We start from the raw sequence: 7,902 nt of genomic DNA on the forward strand, positions 1-7,902 counted from the left end.
TGTTTTTAAATAGCCAGTATTAATTTTGTAAGTAATAACACAATTAATATCTAGTGTTAAGAAAAAAAAAGTTTTAGTCTAGTTAATAATAGAAAATAAAATCCAGTAATTTTTAAATATTGTAGGTGTACATTTTGTAATATTTTGTAATATCTTACTTATGTAAATGACATGTAATATTTTTCTATAAAAGTTAAAAAAAATTATTTAAACGAGCGTCATTTTGGCACTCGTACTATATATATATATATATATATATATATATATATATATATATATATATACATACATATATATATATATATATATATATATATATATATATATATATATATATATATATATGAGAGATGAGAGAGAGAGAGAGAGAGAGAGAGAGAGCATCTTGCATAAAACTTCTTCAGCAAAGGAGTAAAAGATGTTATATGTAAGCTTAATACCGTTTAACTTTCCAGTAGAAATAATTCATAACTATGTTCACATTCCGGTCTTGTACAAGTTAGGCGTCCACTCCATCTGCTTACGAATAATAGTATATGCAAAGGCAAAGGCTAACACAACCCACACACCACTAACGTAAGCAAGCAATACCGACACGTCCAGACCACGATCAGGTACGATCCACACTCGTCTGCAATGTTCACACTAGATTCATTTTTGTCTCCAAGGTTATACTAAAAATTCGAACACGTTTGGCTTTCTGTAATGCGTCCTTAACAGAAAAAAATAGTTGTTAACAGAAAAAATAGTTAGTAATTCTAATGTATCAAAAGCTGTGTCACGTAAGACGGGAACGTTATCGGTTTTGGTAGGGGGGGGGGCGGATATGATAGGAGGAGGGTTCGGTTGGAACTGATTTAAACCCCTTACGGGTCCCTCAGAAGGAAGGTAAGGTTTGGAAGGGGGAATTACATCGTTGTCGATATACAAACGCGAAGTTAGCATTACTTCAAGGAAAACTAAAACGCTGGTTATGTAATGTTACAAGAAAGATAATTATACTCTCATCGCATAAAATTCCGAATGTAATTCTGTTAAAATTGTAAAATATTGTAAATTATCTCCAATAAAAGATAAAAGAAAAATTTCCCAATCGCCAAGAGCTAAAATAACCAAACAAACAAACAGCCAACATTCAGACATCATCCGATTTAAATGTTCGAACAAAAACAAGCAAAAAGACCAAGACAAATTCCTGACTGAAGTTCAAGTGCATACTCATAAACAATTTTATTGTGTTGGGAAGAAGTGAAACAAAACGAAAATTCCTAGTGGTCAAAAAAATAAAACGAAGACTCGCCACTTATCAACAATTAAACTACACAGGAGGTTGCAAACATTTTGTGTTGTGCGCATCCAATGAAGGGCTGCCAACCGTCAAGCGTCCCCATTCACCAAAGGTTCACTTAACCTTTTGGTGTTCGGGTAATCCCGAGAAATACTGGCCATAAACGTTTACTTTCGTTTTGTTAGTACGTTATTGTCCAAGATAGAAACACTCGTTCGTCAGGGTCGTTTGATTAAACAGTTTACTTGAAATAAGTAATCGTTATTTCTTCTCCATAGCTGCCACCTAATGCCGCTTGCATACTGGATTGAATACTGGTTTTGTTATGTTGAATATGATGCTTTAAAAAGAAAAACATTATTATTTCTGCAGATGGAACCTATTCACTTGGAACAAGCACACAGGGGCTACTAACTTCAAATTTAAACTTCTTAGCAAGAATGTTGGTTTCAACCTCACACCACAGACCCCACACTGCAGCAGTAACTAATTGTGAAACAGAACCAGTGATTTGTCATGGTGGGGGTGGGGGGGGGGGGGGTAAAGCAAACCAGCAACATCTGAGTGGCCTACCACGACTCTAACCACCAAACCAGCGGACCAGCTTTGAGGAGTTAGGTACCTGCTGTCAACCCGGGACACAGAACCAAGGCTAGAGGAAAGACGTCCACGGTAACAGCATTTTAAAAATTGCTAATGTTTCAAGACATCTGGCTCATTATCAAAGCTGGGATAATACATTAAAATATAATTATAAAAATACACATACCTAAAATTACAACCAAAATATAATACAAAGTTATCTGAGAAAAAAGGAGAGAGAAAAAAAACTTTACCATAGTAAAGTCCACCTAGCTTTGCAGCTAAGCCACCACCCACTCTACACCAGTGACTGGCTAGCTCTCGAAGGGGGAATGATGTCACACTAGTTAACAATCCGAGTGATTACCAGGACGAATGACTCCATTCAATGATGTTGAGTTTCGTGCATGTATCATGACACCACAGATTTGACCAGAGTTCCCGAAATTGTGAAGTATGCAGTTGTTTTCTACGATAAAAGATATATTAAACTATAATATCATTAGAAGATCTAGGACCATTTTGTCTGTGTATCTTTTTTTTTTTTGTAATGGACAGCCTAGATACATAGGCATCTTGGCATTTTTTCTTTTAAATAGAATTATGCAGCCAGTTTCAATATAAGGGTATTAATTCATCATAATCCTGCATTTCAAATGCTAACATCATCATTGAGAGATTAGGACTACATGTCAATTTCTTATATTTTGAGGCAATGACAGGGCATAGGTCTACACTTCAAGTTCTTATACTTTGAGGCAATGACAGGGCATAGGTCTACACTTCAAGTTCTTATACTTTGAGGCAATGACAGGGCATAGGTCTACACTTCAAGTTCTTATACTTTGAGGCAATGACAGGGCATAGGTCTACACTTCAAGTTCTTATACTTTGAGGCAATGACAAGGCATAGGCCCACTCGTCAATTTCTGATATTTTGAGGCAATGACAGGGAATAGGCCTACTCGTCAAATTCTAATGAGGCAATGACAGGGCATAGGCCTACACATCAAATTTTTATATTTTGAGACAATCGCAGAGCATGGGTTTACACGTCAATTTTTTTATTGAAAATAGTTTTCCACCTATATCTGTTGGAAATACGGTAGCATTTAATCAATATAATAGTTTCAACTCAGCGTTATACAATGTATAAGCATTAAGGGGAATGTACACGTATAAGCAAGTGAACATACACATACATGCGTGGATGGCCATAGTAATTGTAACGCCACTTAAACCAGAGAATAAAAGTAAAACCGGTGGGCACATAGCCGATGGCACACAGATCAATTATAGGACTGTCTAAGCCTTACACACAACTATTAAACTGCTCTCAATGAACTATATTGAAAAGTATATTTACAAACAGGGATAACAAATTATATTAAGGCTGCTGTATCATTTCTATGAAAATGAAGGCTATTGGTAGAAAGGCATCATAAGAAACCTAACGGGAAAAAAAAAGCTGAAAAGGTTATGCATGAGATGATCCAAACCAGTCTGAGTAGACCATGAATCACTTGATTTTGGGGGCATTCTCGTAGATGACCCTGTTGGACAAAAAATATACGAGTCAGTACATTTCTCTCTCTCCCTCTTTCTCCGTTGTTTGTATGGTGTTTTTACGTTGCATGGAACCAGCGGTTGTTCAGCAACGGGACCAACGGCTTTACGTGACTTCCGAACCACATCGAGAGAACTTCTATCACCAGAAATACACATCTCTTACTCCTCACTGGAATGCCCGAGAATCGAACTCGCGGCCACCGAGGCGGCACGCTAATACCATACCAACTACTCCACTGAGGGTATTCTCCGTTGTTAGGAGAATATTCTAGCGTAGACCATATTCACAATTCTCAATAACTGTAATTAAAACAAATGACTGAATTTCACGAAGACACTACAAGCACCATAATAGCAGCAACAAAAACAAGAATAACTACGACAAGAACCACAACAAAAACGGCTGAATATAAGACAGGCCTATAATCCAAACGTCTTGAGCTGCGAAAACTGACAAAATGACATAGGACACTACAGGGATAGGCCATTTTTAATGACCCTGTTATTTAGTAAGGAGATAAAATCCTGAAGAAATTTTTCAGCAAATTATATCCCATCTGACTAATATAGCATATCATAAAGTAACTAAGTTAACCATAGGCATATTCTGGTGTTGTAGAGTGCAGTCACTGCTTGTCATCCCTCCGAGCGTGGAAATGATTGCAATGAAATCGATTTTATGACCATTTAAATGTAGTAAAATTTCCCGAAATCAATATGAAATCCCAGTTTGCATAGCTCTGAGAGTCTTTGCGTTTATATTTAGAATGGAGAACACGTTTGACAATATCTGACGGCATTTATCATTATCCAATGAGTCAGTGCACCGATTCGAACGCAGACATTCGTGAACCTCGTTTACGAAACACAACGTGCAGGATCACGAAACATTCCTGAATTGTGTATTGTTCCTGGCTGTTCATATTTCGGCAAGAATTTAACTGTCGGATGCCTCTCCTGCCGCCAAACCCTCATCATTTACCCGGGCTAATTTGACAATCAGCAGAACGTATTTTAGTTCGGTAAAAACAACCATTGCACAATAGATGAAGATGAAAAGAACCACACATTAACCAACTTTCCGAAACTATTGGCAACCAATCAGCTTTATAGAATGGTTAACGTAATCAGTGGGCGGGGATTAGCTGCAAAGCTACGTTTGTTTGTATGGTGTTTTACGTTGTATGGAACCAATGGTTATTCAACAACGGGACCAACGGCTTTACCTGACTTCCAAACCACGTCAAGAGTGAACTTCTATCACCAGAAATAAACATCTCTAACCGCTCACTGGAATGCCTGGGAAACGAACTCGCGGCCACCGAGGTGGAAGGGAAAGACCATACCGATCACGCCACTGAGGCGCTTGCAAAGCTAGGTGGACGTTGCTATAGTTGGACGAAGTGCACAAGCTGACTGACATAAAGAATTCCAAGCCAGGGTAAGCTCATGTAAACTATTGAGGTAGTTCAGTTGTTCAATCTTGTTACTAGTAATTAAATAAAGGGTGATTCAAAGATAGGAAGAGCGCCTCAGTGGCGTGGTCGGTATGGTCTTGATCTGCCACCTCGGTGGCCGCAAGTTCGATTCTCGGGCATTCCACTAAGGGGTGAGAGGTGTGCATTTCTGGTGATAGAAGTTCACTCACGATGTGGTTCGGAAGTCACGTATAAAGCCGTTGGTGAATAACTGTTACTGGTTCCGTGCAACGTAAAAACACTATACAAACAAACAAACAAAAGATAGGAAGCTTAGAACTGGGAACTTCAGAAAGTATTTTAAATCCTTTCGAGTCAATTTCAGTCCTACACCTTTTGAGAAGATCTCAAATAACTGAGAACTCTGGATTAAATCATTTGACTTCAATTCTGTAACTGACCCCCTTATGGCGATCAATTCAAACTTTCAGCAGGTAGCTTGAGGCACCCACGTATCTCCCATGACTACATCAACATCTTTGGATACTAGACTACATCGGGGACAAGAAAATAAAGAAATAATCCTGAGTGAAAACACTTACAAACATTTTCGCTTGTTTGTTTTTTGTTGTTGTTCTGCTAAAAGGGTCTGAAAAAGGTGTTTTGCATCGAGTTAAAGATACAGGAATTTTATGTTAGGATATCTACGATTTATTTATTAGAAAGAAAATGTAAGAAATAAATAATGTGCATGCTAAACAGTACAGAACAATTATTTATAATAAAATATAGCTTATTTTACTTCTCGTTGGTGAATTAACACGCTATTTGACAGTCGATTTTAGCATGCATTCTGAGTAAGCTGGAGGTCGGATCACCAGTTGAGGAAAAGAATCCTTTTGCCTCTTGAGTTCACAAGGCATTGTAAATGGCAACGCCGCTTTTGTTCATACAGTAGACAAGCCCCATTTGGAGCAAGTGTCTCCTTATCAGTTAACATATATTTACTTATGTATTTCATTTAAACTAAAATACCTTGATAAAAAAAATAAGCGTGAACAATCTGCGTGATGCGACCTCCAGCTTACTCAGAGTACATGCTAAAATCGACTGTCAAATAGCGTGTTGATTCACCAACGAAAATTAAAATAAGCTATATTTTATAAGAAATAATTGTTCTGTACTGTTAACATGCACATTATTTATTATTTACATTTTCTTTCTAATAAATAAATCATAAATATCCTAACCTAAAGTTTCTGTATCTTTAACTCAATGCAAAACACCTTTTTAGACTTTTCCAGAGGCCTTCCCTACCCTCCCAACAAAAACAACATAAGTAAGAAGAACAACAAAAACAAAGTAGTTTGTAGGCTTACTCTCCGAGTAAGCGAAAATGTTTATAAGCGTTTTTTCTCAGGATTATATAAAAGGCTTTAGAAGAGGGAAATTCATAAGAGTAATATCATGAGGTATTACCGTCTGGCTACTGAGACTGACCAAGGAGGCGGAGGTGGAGGGGAACAGGTTGGAAGGGGTAGAAATTGTTCGGGAGGGAAGGTAAGGACGGTCAAAAAGTACATCTTAGTATAACCAGACCACTGAGCTGATTAACAGCTCTCTCCTAGGGCCGGCCCGAGGGATTAGGTATTTTTACGTGGCTAGGAACCAATTGGATGGATGGATTATGGAATTTAGGGCATAGCCCAAGCGCTGGAACCTATAAGATCATTCAGCGCTGAAATGAAAGTATGGCTCGATGGAAAAATGAAATGAAAATGATAAAACTGATGACAATCCTGCACTTAAACGGGACTGAACATCAGCAAAGGCCATTTTACTCTCCCCCCAGCATTCCGATCATACAAAGTTATGAATGATCGTTTGGGCCAGGGGACCGGAACCAATTGGTTACTTAGCCACGGGGCCTACAGCTTATTGTGGGATCCGAACCACATTATTCCAAGAAATGAACTTCTGATCACCAGAAATAAATTCCTTTGATTCTGCATTGGCAGAGTGGGGAGCTTACTCGGGCTGCCAAATCGGTAAGCGAGCGCACGCACACACCCCACTCGTCCAATGAGGAACTAGGTAAGGGCAGTGAACTATCTAATCAAACCATGCATAGCTTCCTGATTGATCTTCAACTCCAAAATCTTTAGAAGCTACTGCGGAATTTCCATTTCAACCATACGGTTACTATAGAGACTGAAAGTAAATATCGATGCAATTGCTACAAAATCACATTCATTGCCCACACCCCCTTTTTTTTTTCGAGAGAGAGAGAGCTTGTAAGTTATATGCTGTTACTATGAGTATAGCTTGTAATGGTTTTATAATCAACATAAATTCGCTTCCAATTAATTATGTTGAAAGGCAATTGTTTCCGAAACTGGGTTTATTATCTAATCATGAAAGTGGACCCGAAACTATGGCCTTTCTTAACTTTCGGCCGAGAGAGAGGGCCATCCTTGAATTGTTTTGTAAACCTCAAGAAACATCAACCAAAACCTTATTGAGAATGAACTTGCAAGAGGAAAGGCTTTGCAAACGAGGGGCAATAGTTACGCTAAGAGGGACAGGCATGTCAACCGCTGCTGTTGCAAAGAGAACTAGGCACTCAACTCCATGTACAATAAAGGTGAAAAGGTATAAGTCTATCTATCACCGTTGCCTATCGTCGACCTTTCACCTAAGGCACTGGCTGGCCTAACATACTGCAAGATACTATAACTGGTTCACTTAAGGTAGATTCTTGGGTGATCCCCATGCCTACGAGACGTTAGTTTGGCGGCCGCTGATTGGCTGGGAGCTGCCTACCTCCCGGTACCAGCCAATCAGCGGCCACCAAACAAACGTCTCGTAAGAATAAGGCTCATCCGAGAATCTACCTAAAGTGAATCAGTTATAGGTACCTAATCCGCGCACGAAACACTTTGAACGCATAATGGAAGCTACAAATATGCATGCAATGCAGTCCAACCTTTCATTATATCTTCTGATTAATATCAATTTGTTTTACAATTAATTTGTAGAACATTT

This window comes from Macrobrachium nipponense, chromosome 2 (assembly GCF_015104395.2).
Source record: "Macrobrachium nipponense isolate FS-2020 chromosome 2, ASM1510439v2, whole genome shotgun sequence".
NCBI classification, from domain to species: domain Eukaryota; kingdom Metazoa; phylum Arthropoda; class Malacostraca; order Decapoda; family Palaemonidae; genus Macrobrachium; species Macrobrachium nipponense.